This window comes from Anopheles arabiensis, chromosome 2, assembly GCF_016920715.1.
Source record: "Anopheles arabiensis isolate DONGOLA chromosome 2, AaraD3, whole genome shotgun sequence".
In the NCBI taxonomy this organism is placed as follows: Eukaryota; Metazoa; Arthropoda; class Insecta; order Diptera; family Culicidae; genus Anopheles; species Anopheles arabiensis.
Genome location: NC_053517.1, coordinates 14210823 through 14234327, shown reverse-complemented (window position 1 = coordinate 14234327; position 23505 = coordinate 14210823). Strand labels below are relative to the sequence as shown.

Here is a 23505-nt window from a genome sequence, read left to right as displayed (position 1 = left end):
TATGGCTGCTTTATCATCACGGGCTGTTTCACACCATTCACCCGTCGGAAGGCACACGCGGCCGAAAAAAACCACGTGGGGATATGGGGCAAAATTCGGTTTCCGTCCTCTTCCGTCACTTTTTCCTTCACACTAGCACGAAATGGATAAACGAGCGGGACGAGGATGGGAGGGGTGTAAAAATGAGCGGCAGGAGAGATGTGAAAAATGAAAACTGAACCCCTAACCAACCCGTCCAGGTAGCACACGGCGCTCTGCTGGAGTGAACAAAGAAGCTGAAGAGGTCGAAAAGTTAAAATGGCTCACGAAAAGCAAAAAAGAAAAATTGCGGAAAACGATTTTGAGGCCCGCTTTTTTGAATGAGTGATTTCCGTGCGTCTTTGTCTGTGTTTGTGTGTTAGTGAGCGAGTGTCTTAGCTGTGACTTAGCGTATGGCAAAAGGGAACCAAACAAACAACAACCAAAAAATAGAAGGAAAACAGCAACCTTAAAATCCTTCCAGGAAAGCCGAAAAACCTTCCTTAACCTTTCATTATGGAAATCTTTGACGAAAAGCGTCGTTTGATTTTTGAAGGGTTAGAAGGGAGGGACCAACAACCGCGACAAAAGATTGCTTTTGCGCAAAATGGGGATCCGCCTGTCAGTGGATTGTTTTTGGCTGATGTTGACGCTGTTTTTGTTGTTGTTGTTTTGCACAATATGCTTTAAATGCAAGATGTATTTTTTTTGGCGGTGCTTTCTGTCACATACCAAAACCTCTGGAAACTGCTTGCTTCGTGGGGAGAGGACGTCGCGGTGTGACGCATCTGAACTGTTGCTGTTGCTTTTTAAAAATAAGTCATTGCTCACGGCGCTCCCGGACGCCTCGACCGCAAGCAACCACGGGCAGTTTAAAAGCAAGAATAAAAAAAACGTGTCTTCCGGACGCATTCCGTGTTTCGCGGGAGAGAGAGAGAGAGAACACACAAAAAAACACTTCACACGACGCATCGCGCGCTGTTGCAAAACCTATTAATTCGCATTACGCTGTGATGTAAACGCATCGCATCGTTTCGCCAGCCCCCTTTTGCAAAAGATGCTGTAACACACACATCAGTCCGGGCGTCCTTGAACTCGTTGAGCAAACAGCGCGAGGGTTGCAAAACACGGCGTGGCACAGTTGCCACTGTTCTGTTGTGCAGTTTTCAACCACCACCCGGCCACCACCTTGCCGCCGTAGCCAAGCAGAGAGTTCACGTCGCCCTAAAACGCTCGCGTGTGACGTCTGGACGCAGCGGGAGTAGCCGCCTGTCTGCCTGCCTTCTTCGTGTGTGTGTGTGCGTGTGTGTGTGTGTGTGTTGGCAGCCCCCGTCCCCTTGGCACCCCGGTGTCGGTGTCACCGTGTCACCCGGTGACGATCGGGATATATGTGTATGTGGTCGACCTTCCTCCGTTCCACGCGTTCCGCATTCTCGGCAGCATGCTTCCGTTCCTTCCGTTGGCCAAAAATAAGCCACCCACTGAGTTGCTACTACACCACCCCATCGCCGTGCCATTGACATGACGTGCGTGTTGCGTGAATGGTGAAGACCGCCAGTCCTGTTGGAGGATTTGACGACCGTTGATGATGCACGGATTACTCCGGGCTGGTGATGGATTGAGCCGCAATTAACGCACGCTAGCGCCCTGGCCCCCTTGGGGTTGGCAGGAAGGGAGCGAGTAGGATTGGGCAAGGGGTGTGGGTGTTTGGGCGCACGAAACGGAAGAGCAGCGTAACGAGAGACAGCGTGCGTGTTTGTTTGACTTGCATCTGCGGTTACATTGATTGTGGATACACATTAATACAGTTGATTGGGTGGTGAGCAAGATAAGATTAGGCTGGAGGCTGGCGGGTGCATCCTGGCACCAGCATGTTGCTGCCATATTGGTATGGCGACGCCGCCATTTCAAGGACGGTTCCTAGTTGCATCTGCAAAACAGTGTACCACATTGTAAGGTAAATGTAGAAAATAATGTGTCCAATGCATGTCGAATGCAGCTTGAAACGTGCACACGTTTCGCTGGTTGTGCGTAAGCATGATGGATATGATGGATATGTATAAACATCATAAAAAGATTAAAATGTAACAATCGTACCTATGTTGCATAACTTCAGGCGTTGTTTGGGTTGTGTTTACTCTGTTCGCCTACAAGTATGCAATTTTCTGTAAAAAGTTGTTTTTTGCTCATCATTTGAAGGTTGTTAGCTAGAAGTGGTTTTGAAAGGCCTGTAATATATACGCCTGTAATATAAATATTTTTATGTTTATTTATAAAAAAATATAAAAAAATAAAAATAATATAATAATATATAATTATATATTATGTTCGTTGATTGATACCTTCTGTGTAGTTATTCGACTACTTTAAAAGTTATCTGAATGATGAAAATTATACTCCTCTGGATCATTTTCCATACCCGCTGCTTGCATTTTATTACAGCGGCACAAAAAAAGTGTATTCCACCTAGTCAAAAAAAAAGCGCACCATACGCTACCCGCTCATAATTATGTATTCGCAATGCATCGTCAGCCATTGGTAACGCCGCGGTAACGCCTGTTATTATTTAGTTTGCAATTTTCGCTCCCACCCTACCACACTCAACGGTTCAGCGGCAAGGGCGAATTGCAATGCAATAATAATGAGCAATTAAAAATACGGCTACATTTAATGATGATTGATGCATTTCACGCAGGTAAACGCATAGTTAGTGCGTGAACGAGCACCGTTGCCATGCGGATGGACAATTACTTTTAATCAACCAATTCACGCAGGAGCGCACGCACGGGTGTGTATCATTAACGGCACCCTGCGGGATAATTCGCGTTTCGCGCGATGGAGGATGGGGTGTTTCCGTTTTTGATTTTTAAATACCTGGTACTGCTGTGCGTTTCTTTTTTTTTTTTTTGATTTTGTGACACCCTTTGTGATGGAGTTTGGAGTAATATTGCTCCCAAGTACTTTGGTCTCGGGAGGGCATGAGCACAATCTTGCACACAAAAAACGTCAACAAGGTGTAGGGGAGGTGCAATAAATTACATCAATTCCGCCACAACCTGATCCTAGTGACGATGCGGAAGGAGCGCCAGCGAACCGCCACCGCATGAACAACCTCCCGGTGATGTGTGACACAAAATGGCTCATTTTGAAATTTTTATACCTTTTTGATTGCATCGCCAGCCCCGGAGCTTCTCACGGACCCACCGTGTGGCGGGCGAACGGGCTGACGGGCGTTTGTTTGCATGTTTGCACTTTACATTAACGGCACTGTAATCGCTAAACGGCGAGAGCCAAAGCTCATGGAGCAGGAGCGCGCGCCTGTGTTTGTGCACCAATGTTGCTGGGCTGGGAGGGGTTGTTGTTGGTTGCTTTCTGCATTGTTACTACTTCTAGCGGTAATTACAAGGCAGCGTACGCTCGCAGCACCAAGGTGCCGAGGTAAATGGGGAAAACCGTTGCAGGTATTGAAACGTACTTGTGCAATGCTTTCCACCATTTTGCTGCCGTTGATGGTATGGAAGCGTCGTTTCTAAGCCGTTTTATGCGCCACGAGTCATTTGATATTCATAGCATAAAATGTGTGTGAGTGTGTGTGTGTGCAAAACCGGTCACCGGACGATGAGGAGGAGCAACAAACGAGGGAGTGAAAAACTTCACAAATTTAAATACAATTTTCACGTCCCTTCTCGCTTCTAGCGCCGTCCGTGTACTGTTTCGCGCCTTTCTGCTGCCATTTGTGCTGGTGTGAAGTAAAAAGAATCGAAGGAAACAAAAAATCATCACTCGGCTCAACTTGATCATAGCATAATAATGGAATTTTCACCAAGGACGGAAGTGCCGTTTTCTGGAAAAAGGAAAATAAGCCTCTGCGCCGTCTTACACCGAGCTTTTTCTATCGCTTCTTGTTCGCCCTCCGCCCATCCCGGACCGGGCGATGCGTCATCGGATACTATCAGTTTTGCAGTGTGGAAAATGAAATTTCTGATTTACGACAGTTTGCAGCGAAGAGGCGAAAGTTAGCCGCCATTGGTTTTGGGCATTAAAGCCGCGTGAACACCACGTAAGCTCGAGGGTAAAGTAATACCACTGTCCTGCTCTTGGTGGATTCAAAGAAGGTCCTTAAATCTTTTGTATATATATATTTTCTTCTATCCAGTATTATATTTTGTTTCGGGGCACCTTCGTCCTGTGCGTGCTGTATTGTGGACAGCCTTGAGTCAGTTTGTTTTAGGCTAACAACGAAAGTAATCCTTGGAGAGGGGTTTTTTTGGCTGTTTTCAGCAAAATGATGCAAAGTAACAAAACTTGCTAAAAGAGGATTCGAGAAAAACTGGGAAAAATATTAATCTCCGAAAAAAACCCGTCTTCTTGCTGGAGGGGTTTGGATTATGCTTTTGTTTCTGGGGGTTTGGATCATTATAGATCAAGCGGGAAGCAGAAAAAGGACTAAGGAGGTGGGGGGGGGAGGGAGCGTAAAATCACATGCTTGGACAGTCGATAAAAAAGGGCGACAGGAAATGCCCGCCAGGCTGAAACGTTTCTAACACTCGAAGTAGCATTAATGATGCGCAGAAGCGAAACGCAAAATCGCACGTAAAAGATACACACAAATACAAAGTAGAACGGGGAAAACAAAATACATTGAAAACTCATTTTCGGTTGGCAACTTCGTCGCTGGGAAGAAACAAAAAAGCTCACAAAACCCCGCAAGAAACGGCAGAAAGCATTTTTGCTGGCCCGCCTGCGAAGAATGAATCCAATTAATACATCACTGATTTAGCGGCCGGGGATTTTGCTGATTGGGCTGCATTATCGAGAGTAAGGGGATGATTTTTTTGTATTGGGTACTTTCGTTTGTTTGCCTGTGTGTGTGCGTGTTTTGTGGGGAGCATTTCGAGCAGGTTGTGTCCCGATCGTGACGATTGTTTGCTCTCTGTGCGAGTGCAGGCTTCTTTGGATGTTGGTTGAGATTGATTGGATCACGCACACAGGATTCGTTTTCTCGGTATTGGCGAAATCTTTCAGCTGCGATATTGTCGACGATTAGGTGTGTGTGTGTGTGTGTGTGTGTGTGTGTGTGGCTCCAGGAGATTTAGATGCTTTCAAAACAATTTTTGTTGTATTACAATTTATGTATTAGGCGGTACTTTAGTAAAGAGTTTATAAAGAGAGCTTGGTTCTCAAAAATGTGTTTTCCATTGAACAAAACTTGTTTTAACACAGAACTAAGCTGATACATTAAACATTCCCTTCCCTACAACACCAAAACAGTTCCAACCAAAAATTCCACATTCCAATGTGTTTGCGTTTAGCAGCAACGAAAGAACACCCACATCAGCCGTCCCGTTGAGACGCAAACGCATGAGAGAGAAAAAAACGCCACCAAAATCATTTCAAACGCTGACAAGCCAAAAGACACATAAAGCGAATAGGAACGGCTTCTGCTTCTCAGGCCCCACATTACGACCCTAGCGGGCGTGGGCGTAATTGTTCCAACACCTCCCTCACGTAGGGCTGCTGGATTGGGACGTTGGATCATGTCACTGAATGCCTTCAATGCCGCCGAGTTTACCCTTCGAGCTGGCGCGTTCCGTTGTTTAGCTTTCGCGTCTGTACCGTAGATCATCAATCATCGAGAGTAACACCGGTTTTGCAGTGATCGCGATGATCGTGGAATTTGCTTTGTGTTTGTGTGTGTGTTTTTTTTTTTGTACGAATAAGGTGCTCGCAGGTGGTCACCAATGTGAAGGGGAAGATTTTGTTTTTGTGGCAAAAGAATATGGTACGCGTGGGAACTATTGTGTCGTGGTGGTGCCGCGTGTATGATTTCCACTGCTCCTGACGCCATTGTACGAGATGTGGAAGTGATAGACGCCGCTTCACTATCGTTTTTTTTTTTCACGCTGGTGGAAAGTTGGACCGAGAAACGTGTCAAACGTCAGATGAAGGACCAGCAAACGCGAGAAAAACTAACCTTTTTTTAGCCATTGAAGTTGTCATTTGCAAACAAAATCGTTGCCCGCTTAAATGTTAATAGCGCTGGTAATAAATGCAACCGTTTAGTGTCGTTCTGTGCACGGGTGCGGGTCAACTCTATCCCTTCTCCATCCAACCTTACCCCTCACAATCGTTTGAAGTTCTTTACGAGAACGATTAATTACCGGGGGCTCCTTCTCGGTGGGGCTCCCGTCGTTGTTGTGCTGCTGGGAGTAAAATTTTGCTTCATTTTTCATCACCAAATTTGAGCATAATGTGTCAAGCTAAGAGTGCGGAAACCGAGATGGGTGGATGGGTGGTTGTTGACCGTTTGTTAGAAAACGACCAACTTTTACGCTGTCATTTTTTCCCGCTAGTTTTTTTATGTCCATCCTCATCATTAACCGGACGGGCTGCAGTCCCTCGACACGTACCCCCGCTTTGAGCCCCCCCCCCCCCCAGAAACATTGCGCCGTACGTCATCCGGCGCTCTCCGGTCCGTGAATATTTTCTTTTCGCCCACCGGTTCCATTCCATAGCAAACATGTTGTGCCGCCGCAGCAACGACCCGACGAGCGCGTTTGCTTCGCGCTGCGGTTTTATTACTCCGCGTGTCGCAACTGTGTTTTGTTTTGCTCGGCCTCGGCTGAACGGCTGGATGGTTACGGTTACAATAATTACTCTTCAAACTGTTCAAACCAACGGTTTTGCGTCGGGATGAATGAAACCGTGTACCCCGGGCAGCGCGTGATCGTCGGATGGAACGGAAATGGAGTCGTCATCGCAGCAGGGGGTGTGTGTAGGTAGTTCTGTAGAAAAGCAACACCGCAACCTTCCGCACACTCCCCGCACCGCCACACTAATGATGATGTCCGTTGCTGCCCGCGCACGGTGCTGTGGCCTTCCTTTCCATTTTCCGCTTGGGACGGCACGGTGCGCTGAACGCACGATGATGATTGATTGGAGAATTGCGAAAGATAAATTACTTATAGCGGTGATCGATGTCTCGAAATTCGGTCGCGGAAATCGTTTTGTGAAGTGAAGAAGTTTGCTTAATTCGGAGAAGCTCGCGAAGATAACCGGGCGGAATGGTTGGCGTTAGTCCTGTAGTGACTTCGGGGTTTCGATTGATTGATGAAGTGGTTTGCGTATTTGCAGCCGCGGTGGGGAAGAGATGGTCGAAACGATGTTGCGGGCGGGATGATTTGAAACTTTATTTTCGAATCGAAGAAACGTGTTTCGGTATTGTTTGATTAAATGCGCCCGTTTCGCGAAAAAGGGTTCAACGAGATAAGATGCACGGGAACAGAGTGGGTGGTTTAGAGTGTTTCGTTCTCTTGAATCCTACACCGGATCGAAAGGTGCCGACATGTAATCGACACGAAACAGTGGAGTGAATTTTTTTTTTTCAAATATAAAGACGATTAGCTTCGAGTGACAAACAAATCACTAATACCGCGAAAAAGGGATGCATGTTATGTGGATTGCATAATTTAAGGCGCATAATCATTCAGCAAACACTATTTGGACTCTGATCAGTGTTACTCATTGAGATTTAATGTCTTTAAACCTCGATGTTTATTTTTTGAAATTTATACAGAAAGAATCGTTCAACATATTCAAGGATCGAACATTTAGGATTAAATTTCAACAAGTCCATGCCCAACAAAATCGACAAATCCAATCACCCAAAAGCCGTATGCAACATCGGGTGTGGCTTTCTATTTGCTCGTTACGGTTCATTAAGGATAAGTTAATTTATACCGCAGCAATGGGTGGAGCCATCCGCGTACACTGCACATAAAATCAACCGTACCAAAAATCCCGCTGGACACACACACACACAGGCCGTATTCGGCAAATAATCATAATTTAAAGCTAATCCCAAAGTCTCGCGCCAAAAATCCCACGGCTTCAGAGCTGGCGAATGGATGGCGCGGATTTGTGTGGCGGCCAGCCTCATGAATGGGTTTTGCGGTATGTGGCTGTACTGAATGCACCCGATCCCTTTTTTCCACGAGCGTGTGGCTGTGTGTGTGTGTTTAATGCAGGGACGGTTACCAACGTTGGCGCAAGGATTACGTTGAAATCCGGCTCCCTTACTGCTGATGTTGGAATGAGTTTATAAGCCCTTTTCCCGTTCTTCAACCGCACATGAAAGCTCGTGGATTGTGATGGTGAGCATCGCGGCGAAAACTGAAAGCACGAAACCGTATCACCACCAGCGTCGATGGAGTTGTTTTACAAATTGAAAGCTTCCTGGAAGAGTCTAATTCTCGTTGATGAAAGTAAATGCTTACAATATGCTTGTAGTGGTACATGCTCACCAATTCATCAATAGCAGATCGTTACAGGCAATCAGGCACTGAGCCATGGACAGCGTTACCACGACAACATAACTGGGAATATCTCGTGCCTGAATCAATGGATCTATGTATGAGCGTGTCCCTCGTGAGCCTGGTGCTGATGAGCGTTGTCTGGGTCTTTTTGCCATTTGCTGCGACCATGGGGTGTGTTAAATAAATCATAAAATTGGATAATGTCTCGACGAGCCGATCAACTGTACGCTAGGGCTGCTGCAAGACTCGTGGAGCCGACCTGTTGTCCGGAGGGACCATATGCCGTCGTGCTGAATGGATGGATTTTACTAATAGATTTTATCTATTATTATGATCCATTTCGAACCGCACGTGCTGGGAAGGAGAGCTTCCCTCGAGGATTCGGTAAATATGTGTGAAGTTGCTAATGGAAATGTGGTTTTGTGCAGCAAAAATTCATTCATAAACGAGAGAGAAAGAGAGAAAAAGTGATAAAGGTGCAGAATGAAAGGGATAGTCATGATAATCGATCATAGCTAGTACTATTTTGAGGTAAGAGACCTTAAATTAACTCCTCGTTCAGCGGAAGACTCTCTCTTTCCTCGAATAGTTGACAGAGGCAGCCGTAAAAAACTAATTAGAAGATGAATAACCTCATCAAGATGCATTTCCATCACACTGCCCTTTCATGTTTTGCATACGCTTTTGTACAATCTCAGCCTTTCCGGTAAGCAGCAATAAAGGACATTCCTTTTATGTAAAAACACACGGCCTGTGCCTAGTGCTGTGGTTTGTTGTGAACCAACGCAAATCCATTCCAGCGGGAATACAAGCTTTACAGTGTCTCTCGTGCGTAACCGTTGCCATAGTGACCAGGTTAGTCCGGTTGCGAGAAAACAGACCATCGCTGGCGGGTGCGGAAACCTATCCAGCAGCAGCAGGGCAAGCAACCTCGGGCACGGTAGTTAGGAGCGTTCATAATTAATTACATTTACATAATATTCCATACCGCCTGCCGTTTGTCTTTTTCCGCTGTCCATCTCACTGTGATGTATGGGTGTGCTAGTGTTTTCCCTTACTCATTGCGTGTATTTCGATGTGTGTGTGTGTCTATGTGTTTTGAAGCACCTTTTACATGGACCCACAGGTCGCGGTCGTGTGTCGCTGGCGTCGAGTGTCATTCTGCTGAGGCGTTGTGATTTTTCCTCCGCAAATACGGCCAAACGGAGCCGTGTCACCCTCGTCAAACGCGTTGCTAATGGAAACCCCACGGGCAAATGCGTACTGCTTTCTTCCAGCCCGCCTGGCCTGTGTTGCGTCTGTGTTAGCAATTTTCTTCTTTTTTGGTCCTATTTAAGCATCTATTCTACGTATCAGACTGTTTTTGTGTGTGATGTTTTTGCAGGTAAGAGAGCAAGTGTCCTGGAAGGTTTGGAGAGCACACACCTTCCGGGTGCGAGTGAGAGATAGATATTCGAGAGAAAAAAACAGGTGAACCGTATTTCTTTTTCGCAAACCATCAACCTCTCGCGCCCGTGCGCCGCCCCTCCCCAAAGAGAAGAAGGCTCGAGGGTTTTGCGATACTTCCGTGCGGATACTGTCAGCTGCGGGAAATGAGGGAAAATTTAATTTTCGTTTTGAAACGTTTCCCTGCGCTCGCGGGAAATGGGGTGTAAGGGAATGGTGGGGAAATTCGAGGAAACGAAATATTGTGCGGTGAACAGCCGGTGCTTGATGCTGGAATATCGCTGCCGGCTTGCTAAGCTGGCGGACAGTAATTACGAAATTGAAGAAGCGCCAGCGCGGCCGTTTCTTTGTAAGTAGCGGGCGCGTTTCTTGGGAATGGAAATGGAAGAAGAAGATGAGGAGAAAAACTGGTATGATCAGCTTTAAGCAGGCTTTACGGAGTCGTAATACTGTTTGGAAGCGTTGAATGAAGTAATAGGGCACGTGTAGAAGCAGATGAAACGCAGCATTTGAAGGTTAATGGTTAATTGAAATTAATGTTTATGATACTATTTTCGCTAGAAGCGCAATGCAATGCGTCTTTTGTGGTCATCTATCGGGTGTAATCATTCATACTTTACTGTACATAATAATAAGCTTCAACCATTTTTGCTAATAAAAGTTATCTTTTACTCTTTCTTTTCAGAAATTATACTCGTAAAAGATATCAGCAATCATCACATGACCAAGAGGAGCTCTAAAGCATGCAGCAGTCGTAAAGGAAACGGTTAATATTACAATCCATGGACTTTTAGCGCTGTGTTGTGTGGTAGTGATAAGTGTTAGGGACAGTTAAATTGCTCGAAAAAAAATATGTGAACGGACAGCTCAAGAATCTATAACGGCGAGAGTTAATGATGACAGTGTTAGCCTAATTCATACAATCTGCTAAACCATATTCTAATATTCTCTTTCAGCATCCTTCACAGCCATGTAGTGTAGTGTACAGTGAAATCGCTCCAAAAAAACTGCAAAAATGTAACCGTTCGTGTGTAACGATTTGGCCGTTAGCAGTGTAAGCAAAGCAGATGCATTCACAGTGTGAAGTGAAGTGTTGCGTTGCAACGAACTGTGCCACCAATAGTGCAGCCAGCCCGGCAGTAGTAGTACGTCGGTGAAGCGGAAGTGGCATGAGGCACTAGCAGTAGCATTAATAGTATTAGTAGTGTAATACATCGCTCAACTATTCTTCTACCCAGTGAAGTGAATTTCGAAGGTTGTGCACACTCTAATGTTAATGTTTTCACTATCGTGTACCGTGTATCTGTGGTTGTGCGTTAATTCTGTCTATTGTTTTCGGTTGATGTTGATGAAGCGTGGTGCCAGCTGTGTCCGCCGATAGTGTTGCAGTAGTGTCGCTAGTGGTACGTGCAGTGAGCTAAAGCAACCACCTGGCGCTACCGCTGTAACGCGTGTACGAATGGATGTTATCGATAATAAGATATTTTCTATCACCTGTTTATACAACGCATTATACATCTCTCGCTCACTCTCGCTCTGCATGCATACGGACAAGCCGTAGTGTGTGTAAACAAAATAAAAAAAAAAAACCCTGTGTTGTGTATAGTAAAACTGTGGTAGCGCTTGGCGTCTATTTTGTCAAGGACATTCACGTGTGTGTGTACAAAAATTAAACCCAAAAGCCCCCCTGCCGAAAACTGGACGGGCTGGAGTGTAGATCGAAATCGCGAAACCTCGTACGGTTGTGAGCCAGTAACAGTTGGCCGGCAGGCCAAAGGCAGCAGCAGTGCTCGGCGCCCTTGGGGCGAATCCTCGGTCGCTGCTCGTGGTCTTCCCGCGGTCAGACACTTCCCGAGCGGTGTAGGCTGTACAATCAATTGGTGTACAGTGTAGCAAGCAAGCTAAACAAAACAGATAACCAATAACCGTCCTCTTTAAAGTGTAAGTGTAAGCAAGTAACGCGTTGTCCCGTCGGCGCGGGACAGAGCAGCGAGTTGGTCTCGTTCTTTTTAACTCATCAGCTCATCCATCTCTTTCACGGTGCCGGGCGGTGCGTTACCGTAACGCTGGCGCGCACTGTTACTGTTTTGTAGTTCAACTTAATACGTGTAATATTAACCCACGAGCGAGTGATTGGTACGATAATCAGCGTAGGAAGGAGGTCCGCAGCAGCACCAACACTCTGCATTCCGCTTGAAACGTGTGTGCCAAAAAAAAAACCACAACAATAATCCACCGAACTGCAACGAGCGATACAACAGTAGAGTGCAAAAACGGCAACGAATCGAAGAGGCCACGCTCAACGAAGGCAACTGACAAGTGGCTGTCATTTAACGTGCGACTCGGTAGGAATAGTAGTTAGGTCGGTTTACCGCAAGAGGGCCACATGCGTAGTAGTGTCGGTGGCCGGTTTACGCGCTGTAACCGTTTAATTTCCGGTGCGGCGGAACAAAAACACACAAATCCATGCAACAGTTTGCATGGGTAAATGGGTAAAGCCTAATTTTCGTTTGCCAGCGCGGTAAGCCCGGTGGGTTGTGACTGTGTAAAAATCAACGAGTGTTACTAGTGCTAATGCCGGTACGCTTCCTGGCAAGCGGTGATCACGATGGTACGGCTCGTTTGGCGTGATTGTGGAACTGTGGCACCACCGGAAAGACCGGCAACGCGATGGTACTGAAGAAAAATGGCTTCCTTAAGCACCGAACGGCGCTGGTCGTTGGTACCGGTGATCGAAGCAACCGGTGAATCGGCAAAGGATTCTGTTGTTTAACGTGGTTGTGAGCAAGGTGCGTGTGTGTGAGTGAGTGTGGAAGGAATGTCAAAAGTGCGTGCGTACGGGTGTGTACGAAGTTGGGAGTTTTACCGTGCCCGGTGCGCTGATGGTGCCGTTGCTTTCCGGTAATTGCACCGCACGAGCAAAAGTTTCCCACCCTCCTCACCGCCCACGACTGGCAGTGGCAGTGGAACACCTCGCGCGGGATAACGATTGCGATAAATGAGCTTTGCGAACGATTGTGACTGCGTGGCGTGCGTGTGCGATTGCGATACGTGGTGAGGTAGAAGGACGCCGAAGGTGAGCAGAAGCGACCGTGTGTTAGTGAGCATGCCTGAATATGTGTTTGTGTGTAAGCAAAAGGTGTTGGGCTGAAAGAATTTGCAACAACGGCAATCTCCTTTAAGCACCACGAGGGCCAAGCAAAGTCGGGGAAGGCGCATGTGGAAAAGTTATTTCACGCGCAATTGGAAAATCCACAGCAGCGGCCCAAACGGAACGCGGATCAATTGTGCCAACCGATTGCCTGTGAGAGTGTGTGTGTCTGTGTGTGTGTTTAGCTGGCAACGGGCCTCTGCTTGTGTGTGTGTGTGCGCGCGTACGTGGATGTGTTACGGAGTTCGTGCCTGTCCTGAAGGAGGAACCGTTCGGCGTGTGTGTTAAGGTAAGTGAAGGGGGAAGTTTTCTCTTTTTCCTCGCTCCTTCTCGTACGCTACAATACGCGAGGCGATGATTGCTTTTTATTAATTTATGTAGTGTCGGTCATGGCAAACGATGGCTTATGGGACGGGTGGATGTGGTGTGTGTGTTCTTTCGGGGACCACAACAACAACCGTCGAGAGAGGGAGTAAGATTTGCTCGAGGCTATGATGATCCTGCGCCCTACTGGGAACGGAGAACGAGAGTGGGTTATTAATGAAATTTTTCTCACCTACTCCATGCTGCCTTCGCTGTTGCTCTTACTCTATGCGCTGCTGTGTGCAATGTTTGTATGGCAATTTAAGAAAGGTTTATAAAACAAACTGTCATTACGCTGTTGGGTGATTTGAACGTTAGTGCATGGCTGTGAAAGCGATGCACTTTTTGGTTCGTTTGTATTAATGTCACTTTTGCATATAGACTTCACTGATGTGAGTTACTTTACTGAATGGAAAATATAGTTAATATGGCTAAATATTAATATAATTAATTGATATTGATATTTCTTTCCCCATCTACAATACAAATTGTACAATACAATACAAAATTGTTTATTTTGTTTATTTATTTGTATATTCTTGTCCGCAGTACGCAAAATTAGAGTAGTATACATTGAAACTGCGTACCATGGCAGATATTGGTTCATTTGATGCACAAAATATTATTGTGACATTCCACTTGTACGAAACTGTTTTCCCTTGAACTGGATCTCGGAACGTAAATATGTATTTTACTAAGACGTCAAGGATTATCTATTTCACCATTTAATAATTTGCTCAAGAAAATCAGTTTTGCATATTTCTGACGATTTTCTAGGCTCTACAAACATCCCAAAACTGTTTGGCGATCTTAGAAGTCGTATAGCAGCATGTCTAGTCATATAGTTTTTTGAACTTTTTCAATTCGTTTTATCCAGCGATCTGCATCAGGACACCAGATTACAAAAAAGAACTCTAAAATAGAACGAACGTGACTGACAAATGTCATTTCAATACACATAGGATCATTCAACTCACTCGTCATTTTACGTACCAATACAAACGTCCTATTGGCTCTACTTATTATTACATCGTAGTAGTCACGCATTGATAATTTGTCGTCGAGTAGTACACCTAGATCACGGATCTTCTTGACGCGTAGCATAGGAATCCTCGTCTATTGTATAGATATGTTTGGTCGGCCGCCTTAAACGACTAAATGATACTACAACACAATTTTGGATACAAATGACTGAGTAGTTACTAGTACATCAGTTTGAAAACAAGTCCAAACGGTGTTACAGTTCTCGAAGACAATCTTTTTCGCATTGTTTTTGCAAGATCATGTACTTAAGACGGTAAAAGTAATATTCATACCAACCTCAAAACGTCATCTTCTGCAACGTCTTTATACCTTGAAGGGAAGTTCCGTTGGGAATGATTGCCTTTGATAACGAACATGGCAACGAAAGCAACGAAATAACGCAAAGCTGTATCTATAATGTACTACGTGGAAATCTGCTCCCAGGTTCGCAGGTAAAAAAGATGTTCACTGCTACCACTGCTGGCAACCGTAGCGGGCGCAGGCTGTTGTACCACATATATATCATACATGTAAGATCGTGCGTAAGATGGCAGAGGAAGCTCAGCCTCGGAAACATTCCCGTGGTGCCGTTCCGTGACACAATGTTCCTCCAGATTGCACACGCACAATTCACGTACGCGGCAGCAGATCTGTGGGTCACACATACACACACACAGTGAAAACATACACATACGCAATATTTATGTAAACGGGGTCGTAATTTATGTTAGCTGGGCAAAATTTACGGCCCACCTTGCCCTTTTACATCCAATAAAGATGTTTCGGTTGTCTTACGTTTTTACGCGTCTAAGCAGCCAGCAAGAACAACACACACACACACACACCATCATGCGCGCGTCTAAGAACAAACACTGACCAAAACTAAACCCCTCGTGATGGTATCCTCCGGCCCGTAAGTGAGGTTGGAACGAAATCATTGACAATTTTATGTAGCAGAAGGCAAACAAAAACACACACAAAAAAGAAAACAAAACTGCAACAAAAATAAGTTATGGAAACGCGTTTTATGTCGCAATCCGGCACGCCGCGTCCAGGGAATGGGGCGACACAGCGCCGTAGCTCGGAGCATTTGGAGGCAGGTGTAAAATATGTGTGACCGGTGTCGAAATAATAATGCAAAAGCTTACAGCCGTATGATGCCACACGGGCATCATCTTTCCCTCTTACTCTCTCTCTCTCTCTCTCTATTTGATGGTGTAAAATTTATCGTTCACCAAACCCTGCCAGTGGACGTGACAATGTATGTACCAAGGTTGCCCAAAGTTTGTCGCTTTGTTTTTCGTGCCATTCCGAGGGTGGTTTTTGTTTTATTGATGACGAACCTTTTGTCTTTGGTCGAATTGTTTGCCAACGGGGTAGTAAAAAACGGGTCACCCGTCTTCAAGATATCGACACATCTTGTTTGTATGTGTGTGTTTTTCTTGTGCCCATCGCCAGGGCCCACACCACGAACCGTATTATTTGCCAACTTTCCCACAGCGAAGTGTTTCCGCACAGCGAGACGAGAGCTAGCCCGAGGGCAACGTCAGAGAGTACAGCCGAGAATAATTAAAATTATAGCGAAGATAATTCGGTTTCATTGCGAGTTGGCGCACACATTCCGAGTGCTGCTCCTTCCCTACTGCAGTCCACCAAAAAGGGGGTAACGCGTACGAAAATAGACGCCATCTTCAAGAGACGAATTTATGTCCATTCGGCTGCGACTGCTGGTGGCGATTGTGTTTTCTCGGAATTTAGAGGAATGATGGAGGTAATTTTAACTCTCGTTACTGCACGGTCTCGGTACCAATCGCGACTCAATGAGGGGGAGGGAGGTGGCTGTACTGGCGGAGGATTTTTGAGAGGTGGTGGTCGCAATTGGGTATTGGTGTAGGGTATTAGATATAACGATGAGGAGTGTCTTACAGTGTCTTGCGGCTCGGCATGACGAGTCACTGAGGATGCAATTGTGTTGTGTTTTTATTACCTCATTTGATGATGCTCGTTTCGGTACAGTTGTGTGACTGTGTGTGTGTGTGTTTTTCTGCCTGTGCTCATGCGATAAGAGAAGCAAAAGATGGTTAATACGAATATGTGTTGATTTATGATCTATTTACGTTGCGATTCCACTTTTTGTTTATCAGACTTGTTTGTAATGCAGTAATTGGAATAAATAACTTGAAGCCAGTGAAAGTTTCTGAATGCATAATAAATTGCAGAAAATGTTAAAGGAATATGAAATCAATTAAACTACCCAAAATAAAAAATAATAATGGTAATTATTAGACTAAAGTGGTAAAAATGTGAAGCAAGAAGTTAACAAGATTATTATTTGTAATCAATTGTCGATGCGCTTCAATACAGCTACTTTCGCAAGATGTAGAATCAATTTCCCTTTCTCCATTCTAGTCTGTCACACACATACACACACATTGCTAACATGGCAAACATGAGCCTCACAGCCCTTTTACCTAGCGCCCTGAAGAAGGGTTCTGTGGTGTGCCGACGAACGAGCAAGAACAAAACGTCGTTTGGCTGATTGTTATTCAGCACAACGACGTAATGGAACATGTGGGTTCCCGCTAGCACAGTGGAATGCCCCGACCGCCCTTTTGGGCCACTTTTGCGCGCGCCCAGGCATCGAAGACATCAAAGGCGCGCACGGTGCAAAATAATGGTGTCGAAAACTTCTCCAATCCATTTATCCACCATCGGCAACGCGTGTGCTCTGGCATACCGGTTGTGTGTGTGTGTGTACTGTTGCTGCTGTGTTTGGAGCGTGTGTAGTGGAAAACCACTTGAAACATGGTTGTTCTTGGGCTTGTTTTTTTTTGTTGCTCCGTTCCCTTTTATTTTACGCGAAAAATACAACGCCTCTCCAGTGGCATTCGACATTCGACACTTGAGTGGAACACGTTCGCGAAAGGGCGTCTGTTGTTGTTGCTGCCATCGTTTGGTGGAACCGAGGGGCCACACGCATCCAACGCCACCTGCTTCTGCAATGGCATGAGGTGGGCAAAAATGGTTCTTGTTCTCACTTGTTACCCTGCCAGTGTGTGTGTGTGTGTGTGTGTGTGTGTTTCGGCCCAGAATGTATATTGGTTGCGGGGCGTGTCGAGTCAAACAATCATGTCACTCCGTGGCTGGTGTACATTTGCTGGTGTGTCGAGTGTTGAGAGGCTTTGCCCAAACGCCTTCCCGGGCACTAACACGGCTGTGGCGTTGTGAACAGTGCCCCCCAAAAGTGGCCCGAATATTTCTACCAACAAGTTGCTTGATTCATGCAGCTCGTTCGAGAGGGGTTAGGAGTAAGGAAGGCACAAACTCCCGGCCAACCCATCGGCATCGTGCAGCAAAAAGGACCTCTTATCGCCTCTTGCTCGACGCGGTCCACTTGGGCCCCGGGCGTCGAGAAAAGGGCTCTTCTGTTAATTATTCTTAATTTCTTATGATAATTTCTTCATCTGCTTATTTTGGAAATGAAATGATTTTTTTTTCAATTCACCCTTTTCTATTGCGTTCGTTTGCGCAATGTGCACTGACGCAGATAGAGAGTAGGAAAGGGAGAAACGAAACGAAACGGTGTGCTGATGGAGTTTTCCACGAAACGGCAAGGGTATGCAAACATAATCCTGCTCGAGTGAAGTGACTGACGTTCGGGGGAAAGGAACCTAGCTGCCTGCAACTGCTGAGCTGGGTGGTTGATGGCGTCGCTGCTGCTTGTGCAGATTGCTACGTTTGAAGGCGATAGTGCCCGATGTCGGGTGAAGCGTAAAAATACATTTTGAATGAGAAAATATTTGCGCAAGATAACTTAGTACGAAAGGCGCTCGATTCGTGCGATGGAAGCCATAATGAAAGTAATGGCAGTGAAGCATAAATCAAAGAGCTTATGCTCATGTTAAAACATGGTTTTGTGTTCCTGGTTTTGGTGCAAAGCGTTGAAAACCCTTCCCGGTAGTAAATTTGTACAATTTTCACATGGTTCATGCAATTGTGAAATGGCAACTTTAACCTCTGTACCTTCATTTTCAACTATTTTAAACACAATCGCTTCGAGCGGGAAGTTGTTGTAGTTTAAATTATTATGCAACACATTCGATAACGTTCAACCCGTGTTCAACCCTGCCTGTCGTCGGTGGAACGAAACTTTGCCGAACTGTTTCACCATTTTCGCTTTGCAACTTCTTCCACCATCATCTGGCAATCCATTTTCCCCTCTGTAGGGACGTAGTCCTTTGTGTGCCGCAACACGAATGGTCGATCAAAAGACCACCACTGTCTCCATCCCATTGCTAGTATCTGCGTTGTTTGATAACCATTCTGGGAAGGGTATTCCCAGTACGTGTCACCTTGCTGGACGTAAAGCCAGCCCTGCTCGCCAACTGTCAAGAGGTAGTCAAGTGTGTGTGTGTGTGTGTGTGTCTATGGTCCAAAGGATGGGATGTTTAGACGTTAGATTTCCTAATTAGTGGCTTGAGAAGGAGTGCTCCGGAGGGTGCACACAGGCAGCACAGGGAGCAGCAGCAGCACTCGAAAGGAAACTTTTACATCCGTTTGCTTACGGTAGCAGCCCAAGCAGCCCGAAAGGACCAATGCCAATGCCACTAACGCCAAAGGCAGGAAGCGAAGTGAAACGATGTTCGTTAGGTGGAAATTAAAAAGGAAGTAAGGATGGTGCGCTAGGCAGCCTTGTGGTACTTCCATCGCCGTACTTTGTCCTTCGTTTGAAGCACTTGCACACTATTACTATACTCACACACACACACACACACACACACACACACACACACACACATTCAACGATGCGTACGATAGTAATGAATATCTTTGGGGCGGGCAACATTTCAAGACGCACCGCCGCTCCGTTCGTTCCATCTGGGGCACTTTGATCGTAAACAGCATAAACAAATGCCACCCGAGACGCTTTGCCTGCTTGCGCTCGGAGTGGTCGAAAACTTTCGCTCGGACGGTGCCTTTAGCCTTTTAGTTGCCTCCAATCGCCGAAGCGCCTCGTAAACTACCGGAACAAACTTTCATCGACCGAGATGCACTCCGAAGATATTGGTCGCTTGTTTCTTGGGTAGAGTTTTGTGGGTTTGTTAAAGTTTCCCGTTTCGTGGTGTTTTTTTTTTTTCTACACCAAGGATGCTGCCAATATGATAGTTTCACATGTGATGCAATCTAATACACTTTCTCTTTCGCACACACACAAGCACAAGCACTGAAACGTGCACACTTCTTGAAAAGAGAGTTTGATTTTCGGCGAAAGTTTTACGACACTTTTTACGACTGCATTTATGGTGCATCGTTTTTGGACATGTGTCCGGCACAAATGAAGTGTTCAGCTAATATTGTCCCTAGTATCGGGTTGTTTTTCTCTTCCTTTTGCCAGCTTTTCTTGCGTAGTGTGGGGGCTGTTACTGGCAAGCAGTGTAATCAGTCGGGTGTGTTTTACTTTCTAAACTACAGTTGTTTTTACGACGGCAGCCATCGACTACCGAAGCGTGGCAGACTAGTGCAACAGCGCGAAACTGATGTAGTATTTTATCGAAAGAAAATGATAACAATGGCGATCAATTGATTTGGTTACTGGTGATTTCTTGTGCATTAATCTTTAGCATTTCTAATGCAATAGTTGTTTTTACTGAATCAACAAGCACTTTATTTAAATTACTTTATAAATATTGCATTTTATTGTTGGATTTCTTATACTAAACTGTTTGTTTATTGGGAAGTGTTTCAATTACTATTAAAGCTCGTCAGCTTGAATGCACATTTCATGTAAAAGCAGCACCTACCAAGACAAGCAAGCGGACAGATATGTACATAGAAAAAAAAACCTGAAAAGAAGTAATTAAAAGCAAAACAAACCCTCTCCAGGAGTGATAACAACGCAAGGCAAAGAAGGAAAACCGTTTCAAAAAGCATACAAAAACCCGGGCAGCATAACAGAAACCCTCGTTGTAGCCAATGATGAAAAAAAAAAAACAGAGAACAGAAGAAACAAAGATAAGTTAACGAAGCACTGGTGGAAAAGTTGACTTTCATTCCACCGTCGGTCCTGTTTTTTCCCCTTCCGTAGCGCCCCATAAGCCAGGCGATTACAAAGCGAAAGGTCCACTTAAGAAGATTTTGTTTTATTTTTGCTTCCCGGCCTTTCAACTGCCGCTGGTCTGCCTGCCTGCCTGCCTGCCTGCCTGCACACTGTCTGCCGACAAAGCGGCAAAGTTATTTGCCTTCCACCTTCCAGACACCCTTGAGGTCGGAAGACCCGTTTCCCAGGGTCCCATGCTGCACCCGCTTGCACCCGGGAGGTTGTTGAGAGTTGAGAAAACAAGTGATAGAAGCCGCCAACAAAACACGTTCCAGCAGCAGCAGCAGCAGCACCAGCGGCAGCATCATTTTGGGGATTGTGAAAATGAAGAAATGAAAATGACCAAAGTATCGCAGGTTGACAAGTGGATGGTACTTCTTTTTTGCAGGGCAAATGTTTATCGGCTTTCTTATGCACACACACACACACACACACCCATAAAGACAAACAGCGTTCACTGTTCACTCTGTCCACCGCTCAGCCAAGACAGCTTGACTGCTGGACCTCCTTTGGGCCATCTTTTCTACTCCGTTCGTCGGCCGGCAGTGCGAAAAGGTCTCCGCTGCCAACTGAAATGCTAAGTTCAAAGAACTTAACTTTTTGCTACTCAAAGGAACAGAAACAAAGCAAGAAACAAAAAGGCCCTACCCTTCCCTTCCTCTGCTCAGCCAACGCAACAGTGCGAACGACGTTGGGAGGGTGGGAAGACGAATACGAAACTACGAAAATGCCACCGGTCGGGTGGAATTCAACTAAAATGTAACATAATTAAATTTTTATCATTAAATTACGCCTTGCGTCTGCTGCGGGTGAATCTGCTTTCGCTGCCGCTGGGTGCTTCATTTTACTCTTCATTTGTGTTTTGTTTTTGCTCGAGGTTCGTTTAGTGCGCTTGATGGTTGCTTCGGTTGCTCGGTTTTGCGCTTCACTCACTCGCTAGCTCACCAGTGGGCTGCTTATGAAGCGGGGAGCGGGGTGCGACATTTTGCGAGATTGGTCGACTCGAGATAGGGGACTTACTCTCGGCGAGCTGGGAGCGTCGCGAGACAAAACCTTTTCCCGCTGAGGCAGGCTTGCTTTCACCTTGGGTGCGCCGCTCGCATCAGGTTTGAGTTCGCCGGGCCGTACGGCTCGGTGCAACCATGCGGTAGTTTTCCTCATCAGCGTGGAAAATCTGACCGATTCATCGCAGGAAAGCATCCGTGGCGTGGCCGCTCGCAAGCGTTTGGAAGTGGCGTTTTGGCCTGGGGACTTGGGGGCCGCTGCGTGGACCTATCCATCCATCTATCCACGGGTGACCGAAAGACACACGCTGCTGCAATAGCGTGAAAGCGTCGCCAAAACGAGCACCGACTGACACTGGCAGGTGTGCCCGAACGCGCACACCGATTCGTTCTCGACCGAGAAAAGCGTTCGAGTGAACGAGTCATTTGAGCGAAATCACATTAGAAGCGCGAACGGGCACGGTTGAGAAGGGGGGGACAGCGATGGTTGAGACGGTGGTGATGGTCGTTTGATACAGTGTTGATATAGGCGTTTTGGCACCGTGTGTTGTCGGTGTCGGAAAGGCGGCACCGGCAACAAACCCCATTACGGCAGCAGGTGAGCAGGGATTAGGAATTATTTTGGACTCCATTTTGTCCGTCGCAAATTTATCGTATTAATCTACGTCTGCGCTGTGTTGTTGTGGGTTTTTTTTGCCTCCGCCCAAGCTTGTTGATGATGGAATGGAAACGGTTGCTTCAGAACATTAGTAAAATTAATGGAACGGGAATGGCAGCCTGTATTCCGCTGTAGCGTGGAATGTGTCGTTTTTTTGTTGTTGTTTTTTTCATTTGTTGTTCTTTTGGAACAAATGGGTCGTTTGTTTCCATCGCGACACAACAGGGAAACTATCAAGGGCAGTTGGAAGTATTTTTAAAACTCGTTAATAGTTAACTGCCTTGGACAGGGTGGCCGATCCGACAACTTGATCGGTCAAGAATGGAGACGCCCGGTCATGGAGACGCCCAGTCATGGAGACGCCCGGTCATGGAGACGCCTGGTCATGGAGACGCGCGGTCATGGAGACGCGCGGTCGTGGAGCTGCCTGGTCATTTACACATTTCGGGTTTAGCAAAATCGTCGAAACAAAGTTGAAGTGGTAAAAGGTGTCTTAAATTTGTCTCAAGCCGAAAACCATTCCTGTCTTTTGTTGTTTCAATCATAAATCATCTCATAATGTTTGTCCACGGCGGAGGCGCTGGATGTATGGCAATGTTCAACAGCGTTGCTTCTCTACGCGCGCGCGCGTGGTTCATCAACAAATATGACACAACGCTCTGTTCGTATTGTGAGAAAACATTGAAACCATCCCAAAACAAACACTCGGCACGGTTCAGTTCAACGTACCAATTTGGGCACCGGTCCAAAGGTTTCCCTCACACAGTGCACAGCGCGGCTGAGTCGAGATCCTTGTTGGCAATAGTATCATATTTCGGTGCTACATCAAGGTCTTGAGGCAACTTGTTTACTGTAACAAACATCTAGAAGGATAAGTAAGTGAGGATTTAGATACTCGTTCGTTTCAGTAGGCAATGGCTTGAATGAGACGGTTTGATTTTACGGCATAGAATGTCTTAAGTTTCATCCAAATCGTGTCCTTTTGTTGTTGAGGTTGAATATTAGGTCAGAATGGGAGAAAGGTGTTCAGAAGTAAGAGTAATGGGGACGATAAGCATTCACACATACAACGTGAAACGTGTCAGGAAAAATGAAAAGTGTAAAATCTGCAACAACATCTTGAAAGAAGCTTTTATTTGGGATCAGGAATCAAAGAACGCTTGGGGCGATCAACACCTTACCCGGCTGGTCGCACTCTCACCAGAATCACCTTCGCTCCACTCACCTTGGGGCGCTAGAATTGTCAAGCTCATCTGGCCCCCTCCCAGAATAGTTTATTCCGCGCGTCCCCGGAAACGATGGGCGGGGACGAAAGGAATCGAATAAATTGAAAATTCAGCGAATCGACAATGGCAACCGGGAAATGGTCGTGCCCCACCTCCTTCTTCACGGCCCGAAGCAAGGTTTGGAGACGTCGGGTGGAGAAAGCA

General features: G+C 46.1%; 1 protein-coding gene across 4 annotated transcripts in view; it reads left to right on the top strand.

Moving 5' to 3' along the window:
- LOC120898811 (serine-rich adhesin for platelets) overlaps nucleotides 1–23505 on the top strand; it is a 155737-nt gene that overhangs the window by 1753 nt on the left and 130479 nt on the right. For 3 of the 4 annotated variants that reach the window (XM_040305176.1, XM_040305174.1, XM_040305177.1), the window contains exon 2: nucleotides 10736–13219. The gene's annotated coding sequence lies outside the window, so the exon portion shown is untranslated. Of the gene's footprint in view, nucleotides 1–10481; nucleotides 10546–10735; nucleotides 13220–23505 lie in introns of those variants that run through there. The other variant, XM_040305175.1, reaches the window with a different exon arrangement.